Source organism: Dipodomys spectabilis, unplaced genomic scaffold (genome assembly GCF_019054845.1).
Source record: "Dipodomys spectabilis isolate Male_0828 unplaced genomic scaffold, ASM1905484v1 ptg000230l, whole genome shotgun sequence".
Lineage (NCBI taxonomy): Eukaryota > Metazoa > Chordata > Mammalia > Rodentia > Heteromyidae > Dipodomys > Dipodomys spectabilis.
The window spans coordinates 712,639-729,950 of record NW_024870907.1 but is presented as its reverse complement, the minus strand read 5'-3'; the positions used below and the strand labels follow the sequence as shown (position 1 = coordinate 729,950).

The following is a 17,312-nucleotide window of genomic DNA, read 5'->3' as shown; positions in this document are numbered from 1 at the left end:
GCAAAAGGTCTAGAGTCATGGTTCAACAGTAAAGTGTCAGCCTAGCACTTATGAACCCCTGAGTTGGAACCCCAGGACTGAGAGGAGAAAAAAAAAACTCTCAATTAACTAGGATTAGAAAAAAGAAATGCTGGGGCTGGGAAGGTGGCTCAGTGGTAGAGCGCTTGCCTTGCATGCCTGAAGCCCTGGGTTCGATTCCTCAGCACCACATAAGCAAAAAGAAAAAAAAGCCGGAAGTGGAGCTGTGGCTCAAGTGGTAGAGTGCTAGCCTTGAGCTGAAGAGCTGAGGGACAGCGCCCAGGCCCAGAGTTCAGGCCCCACGACCAGACCCAAAAACAAAAAAGAAAAGAAAAAAGAAATGCTGTGCTAGTTGTAGTGGTACATGTCTGTAATTCAGGACTCAGGAGGCAGAAACACAAGAATATATAGTTCAAAGCCAAGCTAAACTATATAGCAAAACCCCATCTGAAGAAACAATGGGCTGAGAATTTAGCTTAGAGGCATAACACTTACCTAGTACAGGTAAGGCCCTGGTTTCATCCTGAGCACTGGAATTCTGTAACATGATAGAGGGCAACTAGGAAAGACAGCTAATGTCATCAAACATACTAGATGCCGGGCTGGGAAGGTGGCTCAGTGGTAGAGTGCTTGCCTTGCATGCATGAGGCCCCAGGTTTGATTCCTCAGCACCACATAAGTAGAAAAAAAAGCCGGAAATGGTGCTGTGGCTCAAGTAATAGAGCATTAGCCTTGAGCTGAAGAGCTGAGGGACAGTGCCCAGGCCCAGAGTTCAGGCCTGTGACTGACAAAAACAAAAAAACAAAAAACACCACCAACAAAAAAACTAGATGCCTTCCCCTAAGATGGGGAGGGCAAGAGAATAATCAACAATGCCACTTACACCCCTTCTATGCAGGATCATACTTGAAGTCCTAGCCAGCAAAATGAAGACTGGTAAGTGAAATCATATTTCTTTGTAAAATGTGTATGCTAAAAAGTACAAAATCTGCCGGGCACTGTTTGCCCACACCTGCAATCGTAGCTACTCAGGAGGCTGAGATCTGAGGATCACATTTCAATGCCAGCCCGGGCAGGAATGTTCATGAGACTCTTATCTCCAATTAACCATCAGAAAAGCGGAAGTGGCACTGTGGCTCAAGTGGTAGAGCACGTGCCTTGAGCTGAAGAATTGAGAATAGCGCCCAGGCCCAGAGTTCAAGCCCCACAAATCAACCAAAAAAGAAAAAGAAAAGGAAACATAGGTTTTTAAAGAAAGAGAAAAGAAAATATTGGGTAGGAAATGTTTTCTGGGGAGCAACAAGCAGCAGCAGAAATGACAGAAAGCTACCCAAGCCTTGTAGACATAACCTGAGGATGACTAGAATGCTAAACTGCTGGGCATGGTGGCTCACTTCTGTAATCTCAGTGTTCATGAATATCAAGAGTTCCAGGTCAGTCTGAGAGAAGAAAGGAAGATCCTATCTTAAAAAGAGTCCAAAGTCACTGAAAAAAGAGCTAAGTGATAGGGAAGTATTTCAAGATCAGTGTCAGTAGATTTCAAAATTTGAGTATTAGAGGATGGGCTCCAGGACCATTAGTCACATGGAGGAAGATGAAGCAGTGCCCCCTGGAATAACCTTTCTGAAAAGCATCCTGAGCCTTCCATCCCAAAGAAGGAGACTAAGTGATTAACGAATTTCAAGAAAATGACCCCAAGTACACATTTTTCAGGACAGGAAGTGCAGAGCACATCAGTTTCAAGGCAAACACACAGATCAGTGGAACCCTGGTAAGTTCGAGAAGCGTAGGGTGGTGTCACACAAAGTGCTGAGACAGAGTCACAAGCTGTGGTTGGGGCAGAGGGTCCCCCCTTTTAAAGTTTTCAACCCAGCCTTTACTGGCTTGAAATGTGATGTCTTGTGCATTTTCATTCTATTGGGTTTTGTTCTTTCTACAAAGAGCCTTTCACTGTTTGTTTTCTTTTTGTTTTCGGTGTTTTAAAGGTAACACTCCCCCGGGGCCATCTGTGTGCTACACAGTGGTAGGGTAAGACACACACAGACCCCATTTTCCATAGTCATTCACAACCTCTGCCCCTGCATAGTTGAAGCAGCAGTAATGACTGTGCTGCTTTAAGGGGATTGAGCCAAACTGCAAAATAAAAACATCCTAAGTGTTAAGCATACAGTGTAACAACACAAACTTTTATCATAGAAGACAAATGTAAGAGAATCCACTGTCCACAGTTGACCTAACAAGAAAGTATATTTAGAAGTTCCGCGGAGATGTGCATCTGTGTAAAGATCTCCTCACTTTGCCAAAGGGAGCATGGAGCACACTGCTCCATCAGCAGGATCTGCACGGGAGGAACAACGCAGCTCCATCTTTTACTCAGCTCTCCCAGTTTCAGAACCTCATAGCAGCAGTTGCTCAAGACCTTTCCCTGGATCTGCCTGGGGGCTGAAGGGGCGAGGGCTGGGGGCTGAAGGGGGGGAGGGCTCTAAGTTAGAGAGCCTAGGCCACTTTTACTTTTTGAGGCTCCCGGGTTATATACTTTTACAATACAGACATGCCCAAGAAATGCATTATAGAAATAGGACACACTCAGTACTAATTGTCTCTGGTACCTTTCTCAATCTAGACTTTATTTTATTTTATTTTGGGGGGTCTGGTCCTGGGGCCTGAACTCTGGGCCTGGGCGCTGTCCCTCAGCTCTTCAGCTCAAGGCTAGCGCTCTACTTGAGCCACAGCGCCACTTCCGGCTTTTTTCTTTTTGCTTATGTGGTGCTGAGGAATCGAACCCAGGGCCTCAGGCATGAAAGGCAACCGCTCTACCACTGAGCCACCTTCCCAGCCCTCAATCTAGACTTTAATCATCTACTCTCACTCCAGAAATACCAAGCAGACTTGCAGAGCTGAAAAGCACTGGGTAATCAATAAGGTATAGTGATCCCTTAACCTTTTGTTGTTATTCTGTCACTGGTTTGTATGTATACGTATAATGATAGGATCTCACTGAATAGCCCAAAAGAAACTTTCCACGGAAGACTATTTCCATGCCCCTTGGCTGTTGAGGACATTCCCTTTCATCTCTGCCCCACCCTTTGTATGGCCTATCACAGTATTTGTCCCGCATAATGCTGGGTATCCCTCAGGAGCAAAGGTCTTCTCTTCCCATCCCAGCAGTCCCGGCAGGAGGGTCCTCCCATGCACTGGGACTGGGGCTGGAGGTGTGGCTTAGTAGTTGAGTGTCTACCTAGAAAGCACTAGGTCCTAAGTACAAAGCCCAGTACTGTCCAAAATTTTAAGCTGGGAAGGTGGCTCAGTGGTAGAGCGCTTGCCTTGCATGCCTGAGGCCCTGGGTTCAATTCTTCAGCACCACATAAGCAAAAAGAAAAAAGCCGGAAGTGGCGTTGTGGCTCAAGTGGTAGAGCGCTAGCCTTGAACTGAAGAGCTGAGGGACAGTGCCCAGGCCCAGAGTTCAGGCTCCACAACCGGACCCCCCCCCCCCCCACAAAAAAAAAAAAATTTAAGCCGGGGACCTTATGGTCCACACTTGTAATCCTAGCTACTCAGAAGGCTGAGATCTGAGGATTATGGTTTAAAGCCAGCTCCCCAGCAGGAAAGTCCATGAGAGTCTTATCTCCAATTAACCACCTTAAAACTGAAGTGGAACTGTGGCTCAAAATGGCAGAGTGCTAGCCTTCAACAAAACAGCTTACAGCACCCAGACCCTAAGCTCAAGCCACATGACCAACAAAAAATAAATTTAGCTGGGAATGTGGCTTAGTGGCAGAATGCTTGCCTAGCGCCGGGCACTGGTGGCTCACGCCTGTAATCCTAGCTACTCAGGAGGCTGAGATCTGAGGATCGCGGTTCAAAGCCAGCCCACGGGCAGGAGACACCGTGAGACTCCTATCTCCAATAAACCGCCAGAAAACCGGAAGTGGCGCTGTAGCTCAAGTGGTAGAGCGCTCACCTTGAGCTGAAGAGCTGAGGGACAGCGTCCAGGCCCAGAGTTCAAGCCCCACGACTGACAAAAAAAAAAAAAGAATGCTTGCCTAGCATGCATGAAATCTTGGGTTCCATTCCTCAGTAACACAAAAAAGCCAGAAGTGGTGCTGTGGCTCAAGTGGTAGAGTGCTAGCCTTGAGCTGAAGAGCTGAAGGCCAGACTCAGAGTTCAAGCCCCAAGACCAAAAAAAAAAAAAAAAAAAAAAGCTCAGGGACAGTGCCCAGGCCGAGTTCAAGCCCCCAGAATTGGCAATCAATCAATCAAGAAACATGACTATGCACTGGGATTCCTGGCATTACAATTGTTCTTAAAAAATAATTCAGTGATTATAGAATGAAGATAGCAAAAGATGGGATGGACTGGCAGGGAATGATGGCAGGAGGTGTTAAGAGTTTGGATCTTGAATGACCCCCAGAGGCCCCTGTGTTGAAGGCTTAGTTCTATTAGGAGGTGAAGAGCCTTTAGTAGAAGGCCCTGTAGAGGGAAGTGAGGTCATATGGATATGCCCTTCAAGAGGATTTACTGAAACCCTGGCTCCTCCTCTTCCTGTCTCTTTTGCTTCCTGGTCACCATGAAGTCAGGGGCCCCTTCACCAGGTGCTCCCACTGTCTACCATAATGTACAGCATTGCCATAAAGCCCAAAAGCAATGAGCCAACTGAGCATGGACTGAGCCCTCCAAAACTGTGAATAAGCCAACTGACCAGGGATACCCTAACCTAAGTACTTGCTCTTTGTAAATCAGTTATAGTAACAAAAAGGTAACACAGAAGGGGACAGAAAAGAAAAGAAGTGTTGAAACTGAAGAGAAGGAAAAAGAGCTAGATTTCCCTTCCATCTTTTCGCCAACCCTGGTTAGCAGCCAATGAGACTAATGCTACTTCAGTGAGTGACCTGGAAGCAGAGTGGAGGCTGTGGGACACATACCCAGGAGCCCACAGTGGTCTGGGTACGTCCTTCCTGATTTAATCCCTTTCACTGCTGAGCCTCTGAGCCCTATGAGATGGCATCAGCACCGCGGCAGGTCACCTAGAGGTCACTTCCTTCACTCTGCTTTGACAGATAAGCTGATGTGAGTCACCACATTGTAAATCTACCTGACATCATTTGCAGTTACAGGTACTCTTCTCAACAAATGTATCAGCTAAGCACGATGCTAGTTTATCTTCCTAGAATGAAACTTTAAAATGTCTTTGAGTTCAAATACTATGCGCTAGATCATTACAAATAAAGTCATTTCTAGTTTCAAATGGGAAGTCCGCTCTTGGTCCTGGACGCTGACATCAGCTTCCTTTACATTGTTGCCCCACTCCTTGTACCATACGGTCTAGTATAGTACTTATCCCACCAAATGGCACCCTGCGTCCATGTCTATCTTGTGCATTTGGCTCTGAATCCCTCAGGAACAAAGATCTTCTCCTTTTCCCATCCTGGCAGTCCTGGCTTCTAGCACAGCATTCAGTACATGGTAAGCATTCAAATGTCCCACAGTAATCACATGCATCCTTAGCACGGAACAAGATGTTTAAAGTGACGACCATTGTGATTATGTCTACCAGTAAGAATTAAGCGGTTTACTCACTAAAACCTACAATGACTAAAACAAAATTTCAGACAAATTAAAAACTTCCATTACAATATTTTCTAAAATCTTTAAATGTTTACTTATTACAAGTAGTATTAAAGATAAGTACCATGGCTGCAGACTGAACATACTTTCTCACAAGGAACGGAATGGAATGTAAAGAAAGTCTCATCGGGGCTGGGAAGTTGGCTCAGTGGTAGAGCGCTTGCCTTGCATGCATGAGGCCCTGGGTTCAATTCCTCAGCACCACATAAGCAGAAAAAAAAAAGCCAGAAGTGGTGCTGTGGTTCAAGTGGTAGCGTGCTAGCCTTGAGCTGAATAGCTGAGGGACAGTGCCCAGGCCCAGAGTTCAGGCCCCACAACCGGACCCAAAAAAAAAAAAAAAGAAAGCAAGTCTCATCGGGTCCGGGTGACTCACGCCTGTAATCCTAGCTCCTCAGGAAGCATAGATCTGAGGATCACAGTTCAAAGACAGCCCGGTCAGAAAAGTCCATGGGACTCTTATCTCCAATTAACCACCAGAAAACCAGAAGTGATGTTGTGGCTCAAGTGGTAGAGCGCTGGCCTTGAGCTCAAGAGCTCAGGGACAGCACCCAGGCCCAGAGTTCAAGCCCATGACTGACAGGAAAAAAAAGTCCAAAATTCCAAATACGGATGTATAAAATTCTTTTAAGATCCCACATAAAATATATCTGATCTCGGGGCTGGGAAGGTGGCTCAGTGGTAGAGTGCTTGCCTTGCATGCATGAGGCCCTGGGGTCGATTCCGCAGCACCACATAAGCAGAAAAAGCCAGAAGTGGTGCTATGGCTCAAGTGGTAGAGTACTAGCCTTGAGCTAAAGGGCTGAGGGACAGTGCCCAAGCCCAGAGTTCAGACCCCATGATAAAAATTAATTAATTAAATAAAATAAAAAATATACATATATATATATATATGAACTCCTCTTTCTCTGAAAATAATTGGTATTATAAAAAATCCATTTCACATTTAAAATTTCATTCTTAGTGATGAGAATTTTGATATGTTTATTTCATCTTACATTAGCAATTAATAACTGCCATTATGGGCCAATTATTAGACATGAACAAATCAGGTGGCAGTTTGGGTATAATTTTTCTTTCAAAATTTTGTTATGTGTAAACAGATTTCATATGTTTGGTTTCCACAGCACAGTCATAAGGTTACATTCATAGAGAGTATGAGATTGCTGACAATTTTCTCACATTCTGCTTTGAGTCAACTTTGCTGGTCTTACAATATCAGTATTTATAAGGGGTGACATTGTCCAGAAAAAAATGTACTCTCTACCCGGCTTATGTAACTGTAACCCCTCTGTACATCACCTTTATAATAACAATATTTTTTAAAACAAAAAAATAAAGATAAGAGCAATATATAAACACATAGAAACATCACATTGTATACCATATAGGCATATATTTTTTTTTTCGGCCGTAGGGCTTGAACTCTGGGCCTAGGCGATCTTCAGCTCAAGGCTAGCACACTATACTGAGCACCAATTCTGGCTTCTTCTGTTTATGTGGTGCTAAGGAATCAAACCCAGGGCCTCATGCATGCAAGGCAAGCACTCTACCACTGAGCCACCTTCCCAGCCCTAGGCATATAATTATTATCTGTCAACTGAAAAAGTAAAAAGATAAATATCTGGGGGTATAACTCAGTGGCAGAATGGTTGCCTAATAAGCCCCAGATTGAATCCCCAGTGCTGCTAGTATCAACCAAACAAACAAACAAGCAACCTGGAAAGTCCCCCATATTTAATTCAACTATCACAACTGTTCTTTTTAATTTTTACTTTCTTGTGGTATTGGGTAGAAACTAAATCCAGGGCCTCTTATCTGCTAAGCATGTGATCTGTCACTGACCTATACCTCCAGCCCAGGTTTTTAAAATACTTTTTTAACTCTGTCTTCCTAATTTAATTGAAATAATTTTGAAGGCCTCTCTACTCCACGTAACACATGATGCTAGATACTAGCGAACAAGAGACAAAGTATTTTTATCCATGCAGCTGTTTTCCAGCAGGGTAAAGTAATATACAAATTAAGTGCTTGTCTTACAATTGTATTAAGTGCTTTCTTTGAGTGTTTAAAAATGGGCTCTCTCTTTAGGGTGGGGTAACTAGGGAGTCATTAATTAAAGAAAGGGGTGGAGGCATGGCTCAGGTGGCAGAATGCCAGCCAATGAGTGGAAGTATCCGATACCAAGTTCGAGTCCCAGTCTCGGACAGAAAAAAAATAAAAGTAAAAATAAACGACACATTGGCATATTAACTGAGCTCTGAAGACTCAGGGGTATCTGTTCAAATTTGGGTGCCAGTCTTCCATCCAGAGGGAGCCTTGTGAACCACACAGTACCTGAGACAGAAAGAATAGGCCTTTTGGGAACTTGAAGAGGACCCCATGTGACGAGAGCACAGGCAATCAAGGAGAGGGCGGCAGGAAATGAAGATGGTGGCTGGGTCTTCACTATGCACTCAGTTACTAGGACAAGAATAAGAATTCAGGTTCTTATTCACATGGCAGTCACATCTGGGGCAGGGGCAAGGGCAGGTACTCTAGGTCTCATGAACTCTTTAAGTATGTGGGGGGAACCATCAGATTTATACTTGCACGGGTTTTTTTTTGGGGGTCCCGTCGTGGGGCCTGAACTCTGGGCCTGGGCGCTGTCCCTCAGCTCTTCAGCTCAAGGCTAGTGCTCTGCCACTTGAGCCACAGCACCACTTCCAGCTTTTTTCTTTTTGCTTATTGGTGCTGAGGAATCGAACCCAGGGCCTCAGGCATGCAAGGCAAGTGCTCTACCACTGAGCCACTTTCCCAGCCCACTTGCATGGTTTTTTAAAAATTGTTTTGTGTATGTGTGTGCATGTGCATGCACATGCAAGTGTACCAGTCCTGGGGCTTGAACTCAAGGCCTGGAAGTCATCCCTGAGCTTTGTGCTCAAGGCTAGTACTTTACCACTTGAGCCACAGCTCCACTTTTGGCTTTTAGGTGATTAATTAATTGTAAGTAAGGGTCTCTTGGACTTTCCTGCCTGGGTTAGCTTCTAACCACAATCCTCAGATCTCAGCCTTCTGAGTAGCTAGAATTACAGGTGTGAGCCAACGGCAGCACAGGCTGTTCTGTTGAGACAAAATCCTCCTGTGTATCCAGGCTGGCCTTGAAAACCCCCTCACCCTTCTGCCTCTGCCTCCCAAGTGATGGGATTATAACTACCAACCACTATGCTTGTTTTTTTGTTGTTTTGTTTTCATTGGTTGTGGGCCTTGAACTCTAGGCATGGGCGCAGTCCCTCAGCTCTTCAGTTCAAAGTTAGCACTCTACCACTTGAGTCACAGCACCACTTCAGGTTTTCTGGTGGTTTATTAGAGATAAGAATCTCACTGACTTTCCTGCCCGGGCTGGCTTTGAACCTTGACCCTCAGATCTCAGCCTCCTAAGCAGACAGGAATCAGATGTGAGGCACCGGCGCTGAGCTATACTTGGTTTTTGAATAAATGTTTTATATTGAGATTGATGTAAAACATGTATAGATCCATAGTTTTCATTTTTTAACAAAAGATTATTCTCACTAAAGTTTCAACAATTCTCTAAAAGCACAGAATTCCCTATCTGCAAGAGAAAAAAACTAGGGTTCCATGAAACTAAGTAATTTATTTGGGGTATTTATTCAATCAAAACTTGCATGTCTACAGTATGTGCCTGGATATGTAGAGCTGAATGGTCTCTCATAAACTTACACTCTAGCAGGACAGATAAATCTAGAAACATGATATGATGTAGTCAATAGGGAATAAGGAAGCAAGAGAGAAATTAAAACTTCCTAGGAAGAACTGATCATTTCACCTTCATGTTAGGGCTTTTAAAGAACACTTTTTTACTACAGTTTTTGAATTCTCAAGCACTCCTGTGCTTGGAACATAGCTGGCTCTCAAGCAAGTGTCTGCAATACAAACAAATGCAGAACTTTTGACTCCTAGACTTACTAGTAAGTCTCTCTGAACAAGGTATGCATGAATGCCAATAATTATGCAACGACTTTGGAGCTCTGATTTTGAAGCTGGTGGAGAGCCAGTTTCCAAACAACGAAAGAAAAAATGAGCCATTAAAGTCAAACTTTTTTGTTTCTCATTTTCTGAGGAAAGATCTCACTAAGGGATACTGGAGTCCCTCCAACTATTGATCCTCCTACCAATACCAAGATTATAGGTATACATCACCAGGCACAGCTGCAAAGTTCAATTCTGAGTCAACCTGAAAACTTGTAACAGTATCTAGTCAGCTATTCTTTTTTTTGTGTGAGTTGTGGGGCTTGAACTCAGGCACTGTCCCTTAGCTCTTTTGTTCAAAGTTAGCACTCTACCACTTTGAACCATAGGGCCACTTCTGGTTTTCTGGTGGTAATCTGGAGATGAGTCTCATAGGCTTTTCTGCCTGGGCTGGTTTCAAACCATGATCCTCAGATCTCAGCCTCCTGAGTAGCTAGGATTACAGGCATGAGCTATTGGCATCTGGCTCAGTTATTGTTTAATTTTTTTTAAAGCAAATCTACTTGAAACATGTAAGGTGCATAATATTCACAATTCTATACCTGTTAATCTACCCTAATAAGATGAAAGGGGGGGATAGAAAGACATAAACGTACAATCAGTGGATGAAGAAACTATCCCATCAAGACAATAAAGAAAACATGCCAAACCAACCCAGATGCCCCTCAGTAGATGAATGGATCAAGAAAATGTGGTATACATACACAATGGAATTCTATGCCTCATCAGAAAGAATGACACTGCCCCATTTGTTAGGAAATGGAAAAACTTGGAAAAAATTATATTAAGTGAAGTAAGCCAGGCCCAAAGAAACATAGGTCCCATGGTTTCCCTTATTTGCAATATCTAGTATATGTATGAGTCAAGCGGAAAAGGTCAGATAATGTGATGTTAGGAAAATGAACCCTTAGATATGTATTTTAATGCTTTTTTATTTCATGCATTTGTTTCTAACGCATTTATAAGATTATCTCTTTGTTGCTTTGTATGTCCCTCCCCCACAGTATAACCCCTGCTTTCACTATATTTGATGTCAGTATAACTTGTGGAGGAGATGGGAAAAACAAGGCATTTAAGGATACAGGTGGACCTGTTGCAACAGTGAGAAGTACAAGGTCATGTCGAAAACGAGCTTTACAACGTTGGTGGGGGGGGGGGGGTAGGGAGGGAGGATTGGGGAGGTAGGGGGGAGGTAGGGAAGGGATGTGAAGGGTAAACAAAGGAGGAGGCTGCAATGCTTGATAAGAAATGTATGCATTATCCTGCCCATGTAATTGTAACCCCTCTGTACAGTATGTTCACAAAAAAAATAAAATTAAATTAAAAAAAAAAAAAAACATGCCAGAGGCCTTGGGTAGATGGCCCAGTGGGAGAGCAAGATGCCCAGCATGGACCAGGCCCTGAATTCAATCCTCAGGGCCATATACTCCTTCATAGTTCATGATGTCTGTCCTCAAAACAATTTTGATAATATACTCCACTTAAAATACTTACAGATTGCCTACTACAGGCTAGGTTAGATGCTTAGGGGACAAAGCAAAGGCCTGTTTCCAAGAAACTCAGGCTTCATAGGGAAGCAGACAACATACAATGGAGGACAATCAAGGTGTTTCACATACCCTCATTGAGGGTATGAGTGGTTGACACTGAGTCTAATTCACCAGACACCCATTCTTATTAGTCAATGTCTATGTCTTCTCAGCTGTAAATATAATAAAGATTGGTTCTGAGTAATGGACACACAAGTGTTATAAAAATATCACATGAAACCTGGAACAGTGGTGTCCACCTAGAAGGCTGAGGTAGGAGGACCACCGGAGCCCGAGAGTCTGAGGTTGACTTGGCAATAGGGGAAGATTATCATCTCAAAACAAGAAAAAATTAATTATATTACGACACTACAGAAGAGATGGAAGAACACAAGTTTTTGGATGATCCTCGGGTCCCTGTGTTTCTCAAGGAAGGGTCAGTGTGCCTGCTCAAAGGTTATTCCTTCTTGTAGCTCAATTCCCTTACGTTGTACAGAACAGTAACTTCAGAGCCAGCCACCGCCTGATCTCCACCCTTAGCATACTGGAATGATGAAGCTGCTTCAAGATGAAGTGAATCCAGTTATCAAAAGGCCAGTGGCTGGAATTACCCATGTCTGGTAGTCAGCTATGCTGAAGGCATGGCTTAGGGCTGAGCTGTCCAACATGTTGGCTGCCACCTACCAACATGAGGCTACCCAGCAACTGAAATGTGGTTAGTGTGAGTTGAGATGGATCTGACTAAAAAACACATTCCAGATTCCAAAGACTTAACATAAAAAAGAATGTAAAGGGGGCTGGGAATGAGGCTTTAGGGATAAGAGTGCTTGGCACACCATGCCTGAAGCCCTGGGTTCCATTCCTCAGTACCACATAAACAGCAGAAAAAGCCAGAAGTGGAGCTGTGGCTCAAGAGGTAGAGTGCTAACCTTCTTTTCTTTTTTTCTGTCTTTTTTTTTTTTGGTTGGTCATGGGGCTTGATCTCTGGGCCTAGGCACTGTCCCTCAGCTCTTCAGCTCAAGGCAAGTGCTCTACCGCTTGAGCCACAGCACCACTTCCTAGAGTGCTAACCTTGAGCACATGAAGCTCAGGGAAAGTACCCAGACCCAGAGTTCAAGCCCCAGGACTGGCAAAAAAAAACAAAAAAGAATATAAAGTATTTCAGTAATATTTTATTCAGGAAATAAAATGGTACATATGTCAATTTCACTTTGTGTGTATATGTGTGTTCTGGGACTTGGAACTCAAGGCCTAGGCACTGTCCCATCTCTGAGCTTTTTTCTTAAGGCTAGCCCTCTACCAGTTGAACCGCACCTTCATTGCTTGGCTTTTTGGTAGTTAATTAGCAGTAAGAGTCTCACAGATTTTCCTGCCCAAGCTGGCTTCTGACTGCGATCCTCAGACTCCTGAGCCTCCTGAGCAGCTAGGATTACAGGCATGAGCCACCAGCATCCAGCTCCTTTTTCCTTTTTACTGTAGCTACTAGAAAATTTTAAATTATGGATGCAACTCACTTTTGTGGCTTGCTTTCTATTTCTATTAGACAGGAGTAGTCCAGAGAGTTTTAAATAACAAAATAAAAAGTGTAAACCCTATAGACAATAAAACACCATTGAAAGCTTTCAATCCTAAGTGTCTGTGATAGATTTGGGAGGAGGGGGCACAGGAAAGATGAAGCATTCTAGCATGGGGGTAATCTGTAGAAACAAAATACTCAACAGTTGTCAATGTCAAAGACTGCCTATATCAAAGGACAAGCAGGCTGCTTGGCTGGAAAGCATACGAGGTGTCCAGACACACCTTGCTGGGTGGAGAGAGAACTCAAGAACAGGTTGAGACAAGAGAGGACGGACAGGTGCAAGTGCTGATGTCAGCCAGCATAACCAGAGTGCAATGCTCACCGGACCCACAAGCTCAGCACAGTTTAGGTTAAATCTAGTCTGGCTTAGTGGTAAGTCTCACAGCAGAGGCTCAAAGCACACGAGAAAAGGACTGGCATTCTCTTCAGACATTTCAGTTCTATGTGGCAAGCCCTCCATCAGCCAGGCTAAGTCACAGAGAAGCCCAGGCAGAGGGTGAGGCTACCAGAAACCACAGGATAACAATAAATAATAAAAGCAAAAGCCTAACTCATAATATAACCAACAACTATTTTCTAGGAGTCTGGGAGTCAGGCTGTATGCCTGACACTTGGGACAGGCTCTTGAGAGTGGGCCAACAAGTACTTGCTTAGGTAGCACACACAAAGCCCTAGGTTCAAGCCCAAGCCCTAGGGAAAAAATAAACCAAAAAAACAGGTCTGGTCCTGATCCACAAGTTGTGGTGAGAGCTATGAAGAATGAACAGACACCCTGGCACAAAGGGTGGCTGGGGACTAATGGAACAAGAACATACAGAAGTTTCTCGAAGGATAGCCAATGACCTTGGCCTCAGGATTCTCCAGCTTTTCTTGTCTCTTATACCACTTGTAGCCTCACCTCTTTCTCCATAATCTCTTTGTAAGAGCTCTCTGCTCCTTATTTCCTCTGAAATAAGGAAGCAAAAAAATTAATTGAAGAAAAAAGTTTCTTCATAGATGTGATGGCATATGCCGGTATCCCACCGGGGAGTCTGAGGCAGAACCATCACCAGTTTCAAGCCGGCCTGACAAGACTGTTTCAAAAAAAAAAAAATCAAACTCATTACTGGTGGCTCACACCTATAATTCTAACAGCTCAAGAGCCTAATATCTGAAGATCACAGTTCAAAGTCAGCCCAGGCAAGAAAGTCTATAACACTCTTATCCCCAGCTCTAGGTGGAGCTGTGGCTCAAGTGGTAGAACACTATCCTTGAGCAAAAAAGTTCAGAGACAGCATCCAGGATTGGCACGCGTGTGTGTGTGCGTGTGCGTGCATGCACGCGTACACACACACACACACACCCCAGTAGAAAACCAACAATAGTTTAGATGTACTTCTGTAGAAAATCTTGAATGAACTTAATTTAACCTTAACTTCTTCTGTTAGGCAAGGAAAAGGTAATCACTAGTGGCATTCTCCCTTTTCTTCTTCTTTTGAGTGTGTGTGTATATGGGAGGGGTAGAAGTGGTACTAGCTTTGAACTCATGGCCTCAAACTTGCTAAGTGGGAGCTTTACTACTTGGGTATTGCTAGTATATATTTGCTAGTTATATTTGAAATAGGGTCTCACTTTTTTCCCAGGCCAGCATTGACTGTGATCCTCCTGATCTCTGCCTCCAAAGCAGCTAGGATTAGAGGGATGAGCTAGGATTAAAGGCATGAGTCATGGGCACCCCAGATGACAGTCTCCTTTTCTACATTTTTAAATATTGGGGTTGAACCTAACTGAAGCCATGTCCCTCACAGTCTAAAGCATCCTGTCTTTCTTCCTCTGGATAATTTAAGAGGCAAATGAAACAAACACAGCTGTGAAACCATGCAGACTTCAAGCTTTTCCTCACTGCATGGCTCTTAGAGGCCTTTTTTGTCCCCAGAACAGTGATGGCATCTATGCCACAGGTCTAAGTCAAAGATTAGGAAAATAAAGGGCACATGGTAAGCATGCCATAAATGTGAGCGGATATTATTATTGTCATTTGAATACATGGTATGGCTAATTTCAAAACGTTTTTAAGTGCTTCTATTTGAGAGGGCTTTTTTTTTTTTCTGGAGTATATTTATGTTCAGAGAGACAAGCAGCTTAGCAATTTCTTCTCTTCTAATCCTACACTGAAACTACTCTGTTCAAACCATGATGTTTAGGATTTTGTGACCACAAAATAAGTAAGTATACAAGCATCATTATTACCATCATTGCATCCTAAGTACAAGTCAGTCTGTCTTGTGTTTGGGATGCCCGTGAACCTAAGTAAGCACAGCGACTTACCTACCTGCGGCCAGGCCGAGAAGCAGGAGAAATAATAAGTCCAGTGCATGTTACCAGAAAAACCTACGTCGTGTTAAAGGGAAGATTACTGATGTTTGGCCAAACTAACAGGAAAACTTAACACTCCTGAAATCTTCCACTAGAGAAAAAAAAAATGACCTCTATCATTAAACTCAGAAAACGCGATGATGTGGGGTTTCTGTGCACCTTTCTAACTGCTGGGGACGTAATGATGCATTCACTGACTCTTGGTTGGCTTTATTCACTGAGTCAAAAGTAACAAAATAATCAAAAGATACATAAGAAAGCGAGAGGATCCTAAGCCCCAGGCCGGTGACCTGCAACTACCAGCATCCACGGAATGCAGGCTGGGCTGGGCTCCGAGGCGGCGGACCGGAGGCTGCGGTTCTGGGCGTCACTCGCCCGTCCCTCAAAATGTATTTTGCGGGATCCGGTATTTGGCCGCTAAGGGCTACTAACCCCCCAACCCTGGTTTAAAATCTAAAAGGCACCAGCCCAGGGGCAGGTGGCATCCGCTCCCCAGGGTGGCTTCGAACCCTGTCATCCCTCCAGCCCCTCATTTCCTGCCACCACCGCCTCCCCACGCTTCCACGCACGCAGGGGCCTCCGCCCGGTGACTCCATCACACAGATCCCGCACACAGGGCCGGACGCCGAGGACCCCGGGGCCCGATGCTCCCCCGGCCTCCTCCCACCGCCAGGTACGGCAGGGGCCCGAGCTCCCCCGCTCCCCACCCCCCACCCCGGGGCGCGGGGAAGCGCCGCCGCCAGCCCACCCGGAAGCCCTTTCCGGGCTCACACCTGCCGGCGCGTGACGCGGGGCCGCGCGCGCGCCCCCGCCGGGCCGCCCCGGGGCGCCGCGCGCCACACGGGGCCCCGCGGGGCCCTCGCCTCGCCGGCTACCCGAGGCCAGCCCCGCGCCGCGCGCCTGGCGCCGCCGCCCTCGTCCACCCCGGCGCCCACGCCCCCCGCCCCGCGCGGCCCGCGGCTGCGGTGCGCGCGCTCGGCGGCGAGGACACGCACACGCCGCCCCTCGGAGGGCCGGGCCAGGCCGCGCCGCGCGCCCCCGGGCTGGCGTCCGGGCCCACCCGCGGTCGCCCCGCTCCGGCCCGGCGGCGTGCGGGGAAGGGGAGGGGGACGTGGGAGGGGGAGGGAAGGGGGGGGAAGGACAGAGAGGGGGAAGGGAAGGACGCCGCGGCCCTCGGTCCCCACTCACCGCCGAGCCGCGCCGGCTTCCAGAGCGCGGCGGTCCGCTGTGGGGCCGGGCGATGACCGCGGCTCTCGCTTCTCCGCCGGCTATGGAGGCGACGTCGCTGAGGGACTGAGGGGCGCGGGGGGGTCGCTCTCTCCCGCTTCACCTTCCTGAAGCACGGGGACCCCAGAAACTAAAAACAAAATAAACAAACTTTCCCCTCCGCCTCCCTCCCCCAAAACCACAACACAAACACTCGGGAGCCCGCCCAGAGCCCCACTTCATTGGCTGTGGGGAGGATGCCTCTAGATCTCACTGGCTGACGCTTGTGCCTGTCAACCTGCTGTTCCGCCCCTCCAATTTCTCGCGGCTGCTGTCGCCCCTCATTGGCTAAATGCTTCCCGTTTGACGAGCTAGGATTGGCCGAGCGGCCTGCGCCAATCATGCGGGGACACACCCCCTCAGCATCCCAGAGGCCGCTTCCTCGGTCGCGGGACCGGAGAGACGAAGGGGAAACTAGAGCATGATGGCGGCCGAGCTCGCTTTGCGCAACCATCCTCTTTTCTCTTTTCTTAGCTCATTAGTGCCTCTCCCAGGCCTAGTTTCCCCTAAGCTCCTCTCTCCATCCAGTAATGCGTAATAACGGAATCTATACGTGCCGGCTCCTTGGTTTATCCCCTGCGAAGGGCTGTGTGGGTTGCTTGGGCGTCATTGGACTGTCGGGGTGTCGCTCCGACTCAGAGCCTCAGACTATTGGTGGATCTGACAGAAAGCCCGGCCAGCAACAAGGGCCGACGCCATTGGTTTGACTGCACCCACTTTTTTTTTCCTGGTACCTTATTGGGCACGTCGGTGCGTCGGTGAGACCCGGGCTTCGCGGCGGCGCCGGGGGCCGGTTGCACAGCGTGGAGCTTGGGGGAGGGCGGGTGGTCGCCTCTGCTTATTTGTGCAGAAGTGGGCGATGGTCACGTCTGCTGCTGGCCGTGCGTCTGCTTTGTGCCGATGATGGTACTGAG

General features: G+C 46.4%; 1 protein-coding gene across 2 annotated transcripts in view; it reads right to left on the bottom strand.

The window, feature by feature from the left end:
- Tnrc6b (trinucleotide repeat containing adaptor 6B) overlaps positions 1-16,525 on the bottom strand; it is a 227,108-nt gene extending 210,583 nt beyond the window's left edge. For both annotated transcript variants that reach the window (XM_042697931.1, XM_042697934.1), the window contains exon 1: positions 16,321-16,525. The gene's annotated coding sequence lies outside the window, so the exon portion shown is untranslated. The remainder of the gene's footprint in view (positions 1-16,320) is intronic.
- Positions 16,526-17,312: the final 787 nt, after the last annotated feature.